The following is a 15,555-nucleotide window of genomic DNA, read 5'->3' on the forward strand; positions in this document are numbered from 1 at the left end:
ATTTCCACACAGCACCCATATCATCCCAATCATGGCAGCTGTGTTAACCCACATCAGCAAAGAGTCATCAACAACAAAGGCAGAAAGAAGTAAACCTGCCACTTGAGTCAGAACTTCAAGACCTTTTGCTTCACAGACAACGAAGGCATTGTGTCTGACATGGTTACACAAATACAGGCATCTGGACCACTTTATTGCGTTGTCCGATACTTCTGGACAAGGGAGAGTAGATTTATAAACTATAGCTTATTCTTCATTTAGCTGAATGTCATTGTTTACTGCACTCTTTCATTCAATGAACACAAGTGTAACAGTATAATTTTAAACCGTCCCCTCGCCCATACCCGGGCGCGAACCAGGGACCTTCTGCACACATCAACAACAGTCACCCACGAAGCATCGTTACCCATCGCTCCACAAAAGCCGCGGCCCTTGCAGAGCAAGGGGAACTACTACTTCAAGGTCTCAGAGCAAGTGACGTAACCGATTGAAACGCTATTTAGCGCACACCGCTAACTAAGGTAGCCGTTTCACATCCGTTACACAAGGAAAAAGTACTTTAGACAGCCCTAGTATTTTCATAAGAAATGATCAATAACATGCAGGTTTTATTCACAGGGCTTAATGTGATTGAGATTCAAATGGAATGATGTGAACAGATTGACACCAAACAAATGAGAGCAATCATAAAGATTATTTCCCAAGTAAATCGATTCTAATTCTAATTCTAAATGAGAGTAAAAAGGAAGGTTTATATAGTTATTGGATTTCAGATCTGATTTATGTGAAGCCTTTATGACTCCAGATGTTGTTTATGACTCCAGATGTTGTTCACAGCATCAATAACACACACACCAAAATGCCTACAAACACAATACATTTAAGAATATTCTTCAATGTACTTAGAACAGATTGATGAATACAACAACATCCATTTACAGTATTCAACTTATCGGGCATCAACCATTTCAGAATCTTTCATATTGGCAAACAAATAACTGAGATTATTGGCTGTAGAAAAATAGACTACGTGGTTAATATGGAATTTTACTTCGACTAGATGGGGATATTCTATATTGAAGAGATAGGGTTGTCTAAAGCAGCTGTGACTGTACTTTTTTCGCTGATTAACTGAACTACTTAATTGAATGCTTAATACAGGCCACCTAAATAGGTGTGGAATAAATGATGTGTTTTCATCAAGGCTAGTGCACCAAAATATCAAATTGGTGCTGTCTGTTTAAGACGTGAGCTTTCTCTGTACTTACAGGAGCAAACATGCAATGAGAATAAAAGCAAACATTTACAATCGAATAAGTACATAGAATGTATATGCAAATATTTGGTTTGGACAACCAACAGATACTGTTTCCTAGACTGTGAGCACTAAAAGCTGTATTGTGAACACCCCATGTTGCTGCAACGCAATACAAATAAGACTGTCCGCTTTGTGAATGGTCCGTCATTTTGTCAGATATCAGAGCTTTGTGTTGTGCCTCTATTTTATGCTATTTCATCCTTGGCTCACCTAGCTACAGATAGAATGCCCATTACAGGCTTTCTGAGCACTAGGTGGAAAACCCCCAGAATGGCCTGTCAATTTTCTTCCAGTGTTGTTGCAGTGAACATTGCCTGAGTGTTCTGAGGGAGACTCACTATCCAGAGCACCTTAATCACTGCTTCTGATGTGAAGGTGCCTCCGACTCCAATGATATGGCAATTACCTGGTTGTTGTTGTCAAGGAAAGGAAGCTAGCTGGCTAGCAGCATGCAGGAAACGTTTTGGGAATTATAGGCTACCAGTATACAGTTCTGGTATCAGCACATACTCCTAAGTGGCAGACATAGAGGAAACAGAACAGCAGCTCACTTGTAAAGCCCACTTATTGAGGTTTTAGCCATATGCAAATGTGTAATAGTGGGGACAATGACAATAGCCAACTGAACACATATTGATGCTACAATCTGATTGAGATGGATAACACAGTGACAATGAACAAATCAACGTGATGCCCTAAAATGGAAAGTTCACCATCTTAATGGTGGTGTCAGCAACCCCCCCCCCTCCTCCAAAACACTCTAGATGATTGCCTCCCAGAGGAGAAGCCAAGCCTTCTTGATAATGATCAGAGTTTTACGAGGACGCCATTTACTGTTTTTCAACGTGGAGACATTTCATGTGAAAAGGGTGGAAAACAACGGTAAAACTTAGTAACATGAGATGGAAAATCTCTATTTGCAATCTCTTTATTTCCTGCTCCTATGTTATCTGAATGGAAAACACATCATCTGTGTCCTAAAGTCTCCAATCAGCATAATTGCGTTGGTCATTATTGATGAGAGACAAACACGGATTCCTGTAATAACCATAAAGAGGTTGTTCAGGGTCGTATTCACTGGGCACCAAAGAAAAGAAAACGGACTGACATCGAGAGGGACTGCTGTACCTCAACTTGTTCAATTTGAATCACTCGCTTTTGTTTGTTTTGCATTGGTGTGCACTAATGAATACGACCCATGATTGTACGGATTGCTGTATGGTCTATTGCAAATGAATCCTACAGTAAGTGACATTTCCATACAACAGTTGGTCATTTCTTACATGCAAAATAAAACCAGAGATCTGTGGACTGAGCTCTGGACCTGGAACTCAGAAAGACTATGAGTTATCACAACCCATTTCTACCATACCTTGCTTTTTTAACTTAATATTTACTGTGTAATTTGATTCCATCTGACAACTATAACGGGGCAGAAAAGCACAAACTGTCAAGGAAATTGAAAGTGAATGACCAAATTGTTTTGTATTTGCCTCTGAACACCTGGTCCTGTGGGTCTACTGCGTTATATGCTTTGATACAGCCACCAAACAGATTTAAAATGGGGCAGAGTGGGAATAGCAATTTGATCAAATATTTGCATGAGCAATTTCAATTCTGGGTTTGATTAGAATTCAAGTATAGTCTTTTGAGAAATTGGAAAAATAAATACTTGTGAATTTTTTGTACAAGACCTTGATGTGACTTGGTCATTTTACAATAAGTGTGCATGGGTTGTCACAGGACGACGTAAATTACAAATAATCAAAATGGACAATATTACAATATTCATTTGCGATCTTTCCCCCCCCAAAATTGTTTTTAAATATAGCAACAATTATTGTTAAAAGTGAAAGTGATATTTTCTAGTTGTCTAGTTGTTGATTTAGCCGTCTATAGTTCAAGAGCTCTCCAGAGCTGACAATGTTATTGGCCTTACTTTGTGCACCTCATTTTAAACAATGTCGAACATAAAACAGGTGTGTGCACTTATTGCCAACACCTACCTAATATGGCGTGGCTTTCTTGCTATTTTTGTTTGCATGAAGTTGAGCAAGTTTGACCATGGATACTACCAGCGACTGTGTCAAAACAGGCAGAAAGGGCATGATTGGTTACCCTAGGGTCCAATGATACTGCTTACCCTGGGATCCAATGATACTGCTTACCCTGGGATCCAATGATACTGCTTACCCTGGGATCCGATGATACTGCTTACCCTGGGGTCCAATGATACTGTTGTTTTACTAGTGAAACAATGAGTACAGTGTTCAGTCTGGTTTAATAAGTTGATGTCTGCGCCTGCGCAGAAATTCAATTAGCACAAAATCTGTCATTTTAAACTAGAGATATCTGTTCACACAATACCGCATAACGACAAAACAAAAAACAGGGTTTTAGAAATGTTTGCTAATTTATTAAAAAATAAAAAACTGAAATATCACATTTTCACAAGTATTCAGACCCTTTACGCAGTACTTTGTTGAAGCACCTTTGGCAGTGATTACAGCTTTAAGTCTTCTTGGGTATGACACTACAAGCTTGGCACACCTGTATTTAGGGATTTTCTCCCATTCTTTTCTGCAGATTCTCTCATGCCCTGTCAGGTTGGAAGTGCAGTGTTGCTGCACAGCTATTTTCAGGTCTCTCCAGAGATGTTTGGTTGGGTTCAAGTCCGGGCTCTGGCTGGGCCACTCAAGGACATTCAGAGACTTGTCCTAAAGCCACTCCTGCATTGTCTTGCTGGGTGCTTAAGGTCGTTGTCCTGTTGGAAGGTGAACCTTCGCCCCAGTCTATTCCTGAGCGCTCTGGAGTAGGTTTTCATCAAGGATCTTTCTGTACTTTGCTTCATTCATCTTTGCCTAGATTCTGACTAGTCTGCCAGTCTCTGCCACTGAAAAACATCCCCACAGCATGATGCTGCCACCCATGCTTCACCGTAGGGATGGTGCCAAATTTCCTCCAGATGTGACGCTTGGCATTCAGGCCAAAGAGTTCAATCTTGGTTTCATCAGACCAGAGAATTTTGTTTATCATAGTCTGAGAGTCTTTAGGTGTCTTTTGGCAAACTCCAAGCGGGCTGTCATGTGCCTTTTACTGAGGAGTGGCTACCGTCTGGCCACTACCATAAAAGCCTGATTGATGGAGTGCTGCAGAGATGGTTGTCCTTCTGCAATGTTCTCCCATCTCCACAGAGGAACTCTAGAGCTCCGTCAGAGGGACCATTGGGTTCTTGGTCACCTCCCTGACCAAGGCCTCCCCCGATTGCTCAGATTGGCCAGGGGGCAGCTCTAGGAAGAGTCTTGGTGGTTCCAAATTTCTTCCATTTAAGAATGTTGGAGGCCACTGTGTTCTTGGGAACCTTCAATACTGCAGACATGTTTTGGTACCCTTCCCCAGATCTGTGCCTCGACACAATTCATAAGTCTCGGAGCTCTACGGACAATTCCTTCGGCCTCATGGCTTGGTTTATTCCCTGACATGCACTGTCAACTGTGGGACCTTATATAGACAGGTGTTTTCCTTTTCCAAATCATGTCCAATCAATTGAATTTAACACAGGTGGACTCCAATCAAGTTGTAGAAACATTGCAAGGATAATCAATGGAAACAGGATGCACCTGAGCTCAATTTCAAGTCTCATAGCAAATGGTCTGAATACTTATGTAAATAAGGTATTTCTGTTTTTTATTTGTAATCCATTTGCAAAAAATGTCGCTTTGTCATTATAGGGTTAGTATGTATATTGCTGAGGATTTTTTTTTAATGTAATCAATTTTATAAGGGGTCTTGATACTTTCCGAAGGCACTGTATATGTCAGTTGTTTTGCTTTATGACGCCCACAGGCCTCGCAAGACTCCTGGTACCAGTCTAAAAAATGAATGGAAGTCTACAGTATTCGGACTGTTTAATGCCCAAAATGTGTGGTTAAATAGATGTAAAAAAAAAAAAAAAGAACAAATCTATCCTGATCTTTCTTATATCTCTCAGATATAGGAGAGACACTTCAGAACAAACTTCCTTTTGATATGTTTTTGGTACTATCTATTAATGTCCCAACACCCCCTGCCTATCTTGATGTACACTCAATCTCCAGAATTCTGCCCATGCCCTTATTTATTTTACCTTTATTTAACTAGGCAAGTCAGTTAAGAACAAATTCTTATTTACAATGACAGCCTACCCCAGCCAAACACTAACAAAGCTGGGCCGGCCAATTGTGCACCGCCCTATGGAACTCCCAATCACAGCCTGTTGTGATACAGCCTGGAATCAAACCAGGGTCTGTAGTGACACCTCTAGCACTGAGATGCAATGCCTTAGACGGCTGTGCCACTCGAGAGCCACTCGTTGTTCCATGTAGTGAATCTGTTATTCAACACATTTGTATGGGCAGTGAGACCAAAAATATTTTTTCATCAAATTATTTTATATATATTTTTTATACTGCAAGGGGTCATACAATTCTAAATCCAATAGCTAAATGATCCTTGGTATGACCTTCTTAGGACCACCAATACGTAGAATGTATGCACACATGACTGTAAGTCGCTTTGGATAAAAGCGTCTGCTAAATGGCATATATTACAATTTATTATATTACAATTCCATATAGCTTAGTAGAAACCCCCAGCCACTTTTTAAACGTCATGGAATAATGGCCACTATTCTTCAGCCTGCAGTATGGTGTTTTGTAACATTGCAATTAGGGTAACAAAGTTACCGGTAATTTACCAACGTTACCAGAATCTCCAGTAACTTTGGTATTTAACAGAAAATGTATGGAAATCTATTGTAACTTTGTCAATTTAGACTTGAATAACAAAACAAAAAAAATATTAAAATATAGTATTAATTTGTTCTGTGTCCATATTGTCCATGGGTTTCTAGTAGATATGCCATATGGTTAAAGAGAAAATAGCCCAATTAATGAAGAAAGACACATTTTCAATTAACTCTCTACTGCCACCAGTTTGACGCCAAGACATTGACAACAAATACATTTTGTTGACATAGGCAATTTCCATGCAATTCCCATGAGCACCAACATGTGAAGTTCACAGGAGCATGTTAAATTGGGTTTCCAATGAAAGCGAAGAGTCTATATTTTTGAGAAATTAAGTCATATAAAGTACCTGTCAAAAGTTTGGACACGCCTACTCATTCAAGGGTTTTTCTTTATTTTACTATTTTTTACATTGTAGAATAGTAGTGAAGACATCAGAGCTATGGAATTATGTATTAACCAAAAAAGTGTCAAACAAATCAAAATATAATTTATATTTGTGATTCTTCAAAGTAGCCACTCTTTGCCTTGATGACAGTTTTGCACACTCTTGGCATTCTCTCAACCAGCTTCACCTGGAATGCTTTTCCAACAGTCTTGAAGGAGTTCCCACAAATGCTGAGCACATGTTGGCTGCTTTTCCTTCACTCTACCTTCCAACTCATCCCAAACCATCTCAATTTGGTTGAGATCGGGTGATTGTGGAGGCCAGGTCATCTGATGCAGCATTCCATCACTCTCCTTCTTAAATAGCCCTTACACAGCCTGGAGGTGTCATTGTCCTGTTGGAAAACAAATGATAGTCCCACTAAGCGCACACCAGATGGGATGGCGTATCGCTGCAGAATGCTGTGGTAGCCATGCTGGTTAAGTGTGCCTTGAATTCTAAATACATCACCAACAGTGTCACCAGCAAAGCACCACAACACCCCCATGCTTCATGGTGGGAACCACACATGCAGAGATCATCCGTTCACCTACTCTGCGTCTCATAAAGACACGGAGGTTGGAACCCAAAATCTCATATTTGGACTCATCAGACCAAAGTACAGATTCCCACCAGTCAAATGTCCATTGCTCGTGTTTCTTGGCCCAAGCAAGTCTCTTCTTATTATTGGTGTCCTTTAGTAGTGATTTATTTGCAGAAATTTGACCATTTTTTTTTTTTACCTTTATTTAACCAGGCAAGTCAGTTAAGAACATATTCTTATTTTCAATGACGGCCTGGGAACAGTGGGTTAACTGCCTGTTCAGGGGCAGAACGACAGATTTGTACCTTGTCAGCTCGGGGGTTTGAACTCACAACCTTCCAGTTACTAGTCCAACACTCTAACCACTAGGCTACGCTGCCGAAGGCATGATTCTTAGTCTCCTCTGAAAAGTTAATGTTGAGATGTGTCTGTTAGTTCAACTCTGTGAAGCAGTTATTTGGGCTGCAATTTCTGAGGCTGATAACTCTAAAGAACTTATCCTCTGCAGCACAGGTAACTCCAGGTCTTCCTTTCCTGTGGTGGTTCTCATGAGAGCCAGGTTCATCATAGTGCTTGATGGTTTTTGTGACTGCACTTGAAGAAACATTCAATGTTCTTGACATTTTCCGGATTGACTGACCTTCATATCTTAATGTAATGATGGACTGTCAGTTTCTCTTTGCTTATTTGAAGCTGTTCATGTCATAATATGGACTTGGTCTTTTTCCAAATAGGGCTATCTTCAGTATACCACCCCTACCTTGTCACAACACAACTGATTGGCTCAAATGCAATAAGGAAAGAAGTTCACTTGTGTTGGTTGTCTGTAGCTTATGCCTGCCCATACCATAACCCCACTGCCACCATGGGAAAGACTGTTCACAGCTTTGACATCAGCAAACAGCTCACCCACACAACGTCATACACGAGGTCTGTGGTTGTGAAGCAGGTTGGACGTACTGCCAAATTCTCTCAAGCGACGTTGGAGGTGGCTCATGGCAGAGAAATGTACATCCAATTCTCTGGCAACAGCTCTGGCGGACATTCCTGCACTCAGCATGCCAATTGCATGCCCTCTCAGAACTTGAGACATCTGTGGCATTGTGTTGTGTGATAAAACTGCACATTTTAGAGTGGTCTTTTACTGTCCCCAGCACAAGGTGCATCTGTGTAATGAGCATGCTGTTTAATCAGCTTCTTGATATGCCACACCTGTCAGGTGGATTATCTTGACAAAGGAAACATTTTCACTAACAAGGATGTAAACAAATGTGTGCACAACATTTGAGAGAAAAAGCTTTTAGTGCCTATTGAACATTTGCTGGGGTCTTTTATTTCAGCTCATTAAACATGGGAGGAACACTTTACATGTTGCATTCACATTTTTGTTCAGTGTACAAAATATTGTAGCAAACTTTAGGGCAGGGAAGTGAACCTGAGTTGCTAGCATTGCAGGCAAACACCCTACTCATCCGTCAAAAGGCAAACAGCCCATAGATCGTACCAATAGGATTAACTCACTTGTAGAGAATTGTAACGTGGCTCAAATAGCGAGGATCAGCACAGTATTTTAATTCCTGTGCAATTAATACTGTGTAAATAGTGTCCCTAACTGATTTGAATAAGAAACAGAATTCACCATGTCCAATTCCATTTCATTCAAAGCCTGTGTATGAATCGTATCCTATCTGCATGCTTAGCCTTCTAAAGCAACACTGCCGCAGTTTGTGTTGCCCGATATACCTCGTTTTACAACAAAATACATTTTCTTCACAAACTCACAAGGGCAGCAACCACTCTATCACACACTTCGAACGAACGTGTCTCGTGACACAGATGTTACAGTAACGTGTGAGGGCATGCTCGGGACTTTTGCCCACATTTCTCTGCGTTGCATCAACATTCCGCCCCACCCCGAAGAAACAACCATCACTGTGCGTAAAACAGGAAGCAAACGAGCCGTACATGTTTACGAAGAAGGTGAAAACAACGCCGAACCGTGGAAGATAAAACGTTATGGTCCACGAGAAGAGAAACGTCACATCAAAATCACAGCCTCTTATGGTGGATGCATTTGATTCGATCTAAACGGAGAAGGGTATGTAAAAGACAGCCGAAAAAGAAACTCAAATGATAGTAAATTGTGGTTGTAGCAGCGCCCGTCCATGTGACTGATACATTGCAGCTCTGTTGACAGCCGTTTTGTTGCGGGGCATCAACCGATTTAGTATGTTGTCTTTAGCCTATAAGAGCTTGCTAAGTTTCGACCTGCGTAAGAATGTCGAGGAATGTCGTGTTATGCATGAATTCAGTTGAATGTTTGACAAAGCGACACATCATGCCTATTGTCAATACGAATATTTTCATAGCCTCACATAATAAGGCCTACAGAACAAAATGGGCTAGACTGTCACTGTCGGTCGAATATCACGTTTTCCTCCAAGCAGTGCTCACACCAACTCTCAGTTGAATGTTATGCTAGGACTAGGCACCTTGGCCAGAACTATCTCACATTGGAATGGATGGAGAGAGCAGCCCACTCTGCGTAAAACAATACAATTATAAACATGTCGCTGAGGAAGATGTAAACAATACTAACACCATATAGCCTACCTGTAGTCCACAATGAGATGCACTGTCTGGACCTGCTGTGTTATAATCGAATGCCTATTTTATTCTAGTTGGTGAGAGGTTAGTCACCTAACCAGGCTTTTGTGGATCAGAAGAAAACATTTGACCCCAAAGCCATCCTCTCTTGATGTGCTGAGTTCTATAAATAAAAACACTTGCACACGAGTGGGTTCAAACTGGACACAGATGGGCGAACAGTGCCCTTTTGGGACTATTTCCAAAATATATTTCAAATACTATTTGAGGCTAGGTCTAAACTGACAGACTTATGTAATCGACATGTATCCTCTTCTATGTGCTGTTTTCAAAGAAGGCATCTGGTAGTAGCAAATGAACAAAACACTAACCCCCAACTTAATCGGGGGAAAAAGTAATCTGTAAGATCAATGTATTGTGCTCAATGTACGTTGCACACTCTGTTGTAGTTTTGAACAGAATCGACAGGAAAGTGATAGTTCTAGATTTTCTACTGAATTACAAGGTTATTGGAAGAGATTCCATAATATATTTGAGGTGTTGACTCAGTCAGACACAAATGCTCAGCTGTTTGTTTAACAGTCACATGTCTTGGCGCTTTAACGTTCCTTCATTTTGCCTTTCACAAAGCCCTCCTTCTTGCACCTGACACACTGCGTGAACACGGTTTTGAGTGTGTCTATTGGCAATCAATCAAATGTATTTATAAAGCCCTTTATATTGGCTATAACCCTCAGCTTGTGCTGATATAAGTTGGGGTGTTTTGTGACTATTCATAGTATTTTGGTTTGCTGCTGTAGAGACCCAGGGGAATGGCGTTGATACACAGGAAACCAGCTCAACAGTAAAGTCTTCTAGTTCTTTCCACAAGCTGGTCCATATTAGACATGCATATATCGGGGAATGAAGTAGCTTACAGATGCAATGAAAGACTTGAAATGTGTGTTAATGTGTGTGTGTTTATGTTGTCCTGTGTGGGAAAGAACACGGAAGTGTATTTGTGTGTGTGTGTGTGTGTGTTAGAGAGACTCCTGTTTGCATATCTAATGTGTATGCGTACGCGTCCATGTGCATGCCTGTGCAAGTAGATGAATCACCAAGGTAACTTCTGTCCTCCCACTCTCACCAACTTCCTCCCTTCTGTCTATCTCACTTCCTCTCATGTCTGCACCAGTTGGTGTTGCTTTCGGGCATTTCTCTGCTGTGAAGGTCCTCTAGAAATCACATTTTATAGTCTTCAGTGTTTGGTTCTTCTGCCCAGGGTCTGGGAGAGACTGTGTGGCAGTATGAGCGCTAAGTGATGGACGTGCTGCTGCCAGGAACTGGAAATATCACAGGTCATATGGAGTATCAAGACCAGATGTTATGGACCTGAGAAGAACTGCCCAAACTTCCGACTAAAAGACACCGCTGTCCACATCAATGATTCAGTGCTGACGGAATGGGCCTAAATCAAAGCTTGGTTCTGCCACTAATGATGGGCTTGCTGTGTCAAACAGAACCACAGTGATGCTGCAATGGGGTTTATACTGGCATTTCTGCTAATCTTGGACCGTGGTGCAACCATGGGGTTTAATGGTCATCCTTTCTGTGAACTTCTAAAATGACAAAAACATCTTGAAGCCCAGTGAACAGGGGAGTAGGACAGTGCCTTGCCCACAAACATGACATTCAAAACACTCACACAGGCATTCAAACACTCACAAATCTCTCTTCCCAGAGCTTGAGGGAGCAGTGGGTAGAGAGCAAAGGAAGGATGGAGAGATATTTAAACAATATCCTTTCTCTTCCCAGAGATTGAGAGAGATGAGTATAGAGGGAAAAGGAAGAAGTGAAAGGGGAGAACATAAATTGATAGGGATAGAGAAACCTGAGCCTCTTTTCCTAGTAAAGTTTTCTTTCATCCAACTCTGTGTCCAGGTTCATGTTCACTAGACACTAAACGCAATACAAATGTACTGAAACAAGGAAGGGATAACATGGACTTGTCCAATAAGAAAAAAAAAAGTTCGGAAATCGGTATAATTGGATGATGATTTTGCAGAATTATTATTATTTTTTAAATATATTTTTTTACACCTTTATTTATCTAGGCAAGTCAGTTACGAACACATTCTTATGTTCAATGACAGCCTAAGAACGGTGGGTAAACTGCCTTGTGCAGGGGCTTTTTACATGATTTTTACCTGGTCAGCTCTGGGATTCAATCTTGCAACCTTACGGTTAACTAGTCCAACGCTCTAACAACCTGCCTCTCAATGCACTCCATGAGGAGCCTGCCTGTTACGCAAATGCAGTAGAATCCAAGTTAAGTTGCTAGCTAACATTAAACGTAGCTCAAAAAAAAACAATCAATCAATCATAATCACTAGTTAACTACACATGTTTGATATTACTAGTTTATCTAGCGTGTCCTGCGTTGCATATAATCGATGCAACGCTGGGGGATGATTTAACAACAGCGCATTTGCGAAAAAAGCACAATCATTGCACGACTGTACCTAACCATAAACACCAATGCCTTTCTTAAAATCAATGCACAGAAGTATAAGTCGCTTTGGATAAAAGCGTCTGCTAAATGGCATTTATTATTATTATTATTATTATTATATATTTTTAAACCTGCATATATAGCTAAAAGAAATCCAGGTTAGCAGGCAATATATTAACCAGGTGAAATTGTGTCACTTCTCTTGCGTTCATTGCGCACGCAGAGTCAGGGTATTTGCAACATTTTGGGCCGCCTGGCTCATTGCGAACTAATTTGCCAGAATTTTACGTAATTATGACATAACATTGAAGGTTGTACAATGTAACAATAATATTTAGATGCCACCCGTTAGATAAAATACCGTACGGTTCCGTATTTCACTGAAATAATAAACGTTTTGTTTTTGAAATGATAGTTTCTGGATTCGACCATATTAATGACCTAAGGCTCGTATTTCTGTGTATCATTATGTTCTAATTAAGTCTATGATTTGATAGAGCAGTCTGACTGAGCGATGGTAGGCGGCAGCAGGCTTGTAAGCATTCATTCAAACATCACTTTCGTGCGTTTTGCCAGCTAGCTAGTTAGCGGGGTGTGCGGTAATGGCGTTTCAAAAGTCACTCGCTCTGAGACTTGGAGTAGTTATTCCCCTTGCTCTGCAAGGGCCACGGCTTTTATGGAGCGATGGGTAACGCTGCTTCGAGTGTGGCTGTTGTCGATGTGTTCCTGGTTCGAGGCCAGGTAGGGGCGAGGAGAGGGACGGAAGCTATACTGTTACACTATAAAAACATCCAATAGTCAAAGGTTAATAAAATACAAATGTTATAGAGAAATAGTCCTATAAATACTATATTAACTACAACCTAAAACCTCTTACCTTGGAATATAAGTCTCATGTTAAAAAGAACCACCAACTTTCATATGTTCTCATGTTCTGAGCAAGGAACTCAAATGGCACATATTGCACTTTTATTTCTTTAACACTTTGTTTTTGCATTATTTAAACCAAATTGAACATGTTTCATTATTTATTTGAGGCTAAATTGATTTTTATTGATGTATTATATAGGGGTCGACCGATTTTTATGATTTTTCAACGCCGATACCGATTATTGGAGGACCCAAAAAGCCGATACCGATGAATCGCCCGTTTAATTTTTGTTTGTTTTTGTAATAATGACAATTCCAACAATACTGAATTAACACTTATTTTAACTTAATATAATACATCAGTAAAATCAATTTAGCCTCAAGTAAATAATGAAACATGTTCAATTTGGTTTAAATAATGCAAAAACAAAGTGTTGGAGAAGAACATGAGAACATATGAAAGCTGGTGGTTCCTTTAAACATGAGTCTTCAATATTCCCAGGTAATAAGTTTTAGGTTGTAGTAATTATAGGAATTATCGGACTATTCTTTGACTATTGGATGTTCTTATAGACACTTCAGTATTGTCAGTGTAACGTAATAGCTTCCGTCCCTCTCCTCACTCCTCCCTGGGCTCGAACCAGCAACACAACGACAACAGCCACCATAGAAGCAGCGTTACCCATGCAGAGCAAGGGGAACAACTATTAGAAGGCCCAGAGCGAGTGACGTTTGAAACGCTATTAGCGCGCGCTAACTAGCTAGCCATTTCACTTCAGTTACACCAGCCTCATCTCGGGAGTTGATATGCTTGAAGTCATAAACAGCGCAATTCTTGAAGCACAACGAAGAGCTGCTGGCAAAATGCACAAAAGTGCTGATTGACTGAATATTTACGTGCCTGCTTCTGCCTACCATCGCTCAGTCAGATATTTGTATGCTTGTATGCTCAGTCAGATTATATGCAACGCTGGACACGCTAGCTAATATCAAGTAATATCATCAACCATGTGTAGTTAACTACTGATTATGATTGATTGATTTGTTTTTTATAAGATAAGTTTAATACTAGTTAGCAACTTACATTGGCTTACTGCATTCGCGTAACAGGCAGTCTCCTTGTGGAGTACAACGAGAGAGAGGCAGGTCGTTATTGCGTTGGACTAGTTAACTCTAAGGTTGCAAGGTTGGATCCCCCGAGCTGACAAGGTGAAAAGCTGCCGTTCTGCCCCTGAACGAGGCAGTTAACCCACCGTTCATAGGCCGTCATTGAAAATAAGAATGTGTTCTTAACTGACTTACCTAGTTAAATAAAGGTATACATTTTTTTTTAAATCTGCAAATCGGCACCCAAAAATACCGATTTCCAATTTGTTATGAAAACTTGAAATCGGCCCCAATTAATCGGTCATTCCGATTAATCGGTCGACCTCTAGTATTATATTAAGTTAAAATAAGTGTTCATTCAGTATTGTTGTAATTGTCATTATTACAACAACAAAATCGGCCGATTAATCGGTGTCTGCCTTTTTTGGTCCGCCAATAATCGGTATCGGCGTTGAAAAAATAATAATCGGTCGACCTCTACCTCTGACCCTGGCTCTAGTGTCACTACCAGGGACTTAGTATCACTGAGTATCTCCAAGTGGGTTACATAAGCCCTTGGGCACCTGGAGGGTTAAATGAAGCACTTGTCCACCATCCACAAGGATGTCTGTATATTATCTCATTTTCCATGGATACATGCACACCAGCCCCACACGTTCCTGGCACATATGGATCCATTATCTGATATAATGACAGGAAGTCTGTGTGTGAGAGAGACCGAGATGATGAGTGAGTGTATTGGTTTGCATTCAGCACCATGGAGAGGGCAGTGATTCTCGCCCCTACTAAGACCACACACAGCTGGGAGATGCTACTGGTACTCCTTCTGGGAGTTTATCATTGTGGCTAGTTAACACTGATGATATGAGGACTTAGAGGGAGTGAGTCATGGGACACTTATACCCTGATATCTTAAAATGATATCTTAGTCTCATGGAAAAACTGCTCAGCACCACTGTGAATTGTTTGCTTGTCTTTCCCAATCTCCGGGGCTAACTCCAAATAGTGTCTACTTCACTCAGTGTGCTCGCTGACCTTGTGTTTGGTACAGTGACCAGAATAACGTGTCAAAGAGGAGGATTCCCATGCAGGCTAAATAGAAACTCCAATGTTTAGAATACCGTTTTAGGTTTGTTGTTCTCTGAGCCTGTAAAGTGTATACACCCAATGATGTGAACAAGAATATGTGTTCGTTCTGTCAAACTAGAGAAGTGTATCGCATTGTGTCTTGGATTTATTGTGCCCGATGTTTGTATTACAGGGTAATCCATAGTTCCTTCTGTCAGCAATCATAAATAACTGTTTATCCCTAAAGGGCAATTTATGTTGCAGGAAAGTCATATCTGTTTCAGTCTCGCAGGTTGGGAAGCAGAATAAATGAATACTTATTTATCCATTTCTCAC

General features: G+C 40.6%; 1 protein-coding gene across 1 annotated transcript in view; it reads left to right on the forward strand.

The window, feature by feature from the left end:
* Positions 1-8,982: 8,982 nt before the first annotated feature.
* The window catches only part of LOC123997536 (myelin basic protein-like), a 51,980-nt gene continuing 45,407 nt past the window's right edge, over positions 8,983-15,555 (forward strand). Inside the window, exon 1 of the mRNA XM_046301879.1 lies at positions 8,983-9,174. The gene's annotated coding sequence lies outside the window, so the exon portion shown is untranslated. The remainder of the gene's footprint in view (positions 9,175-15,555) is intronic.

Source organism: Oncorhynchus gorbuscha, linkage group LG15 (genome assembly GCF_021184085.1).
Source record: "Oncorhynchus gorbuscha isolate QuinsamMale2020 ecotype Even-year linkage group LG15, OgorEven_v1.0, whole genome shotgun sequence".
In the NCBI taxonomy this organism is placed as follows: domain Eukaryota; kingdom Metazoa; phylum Chordata; class Actinopteri; order Salmoniformes; family Salmonidae; genus Oncorhynchus; species Oncorhynchus gorbuscha.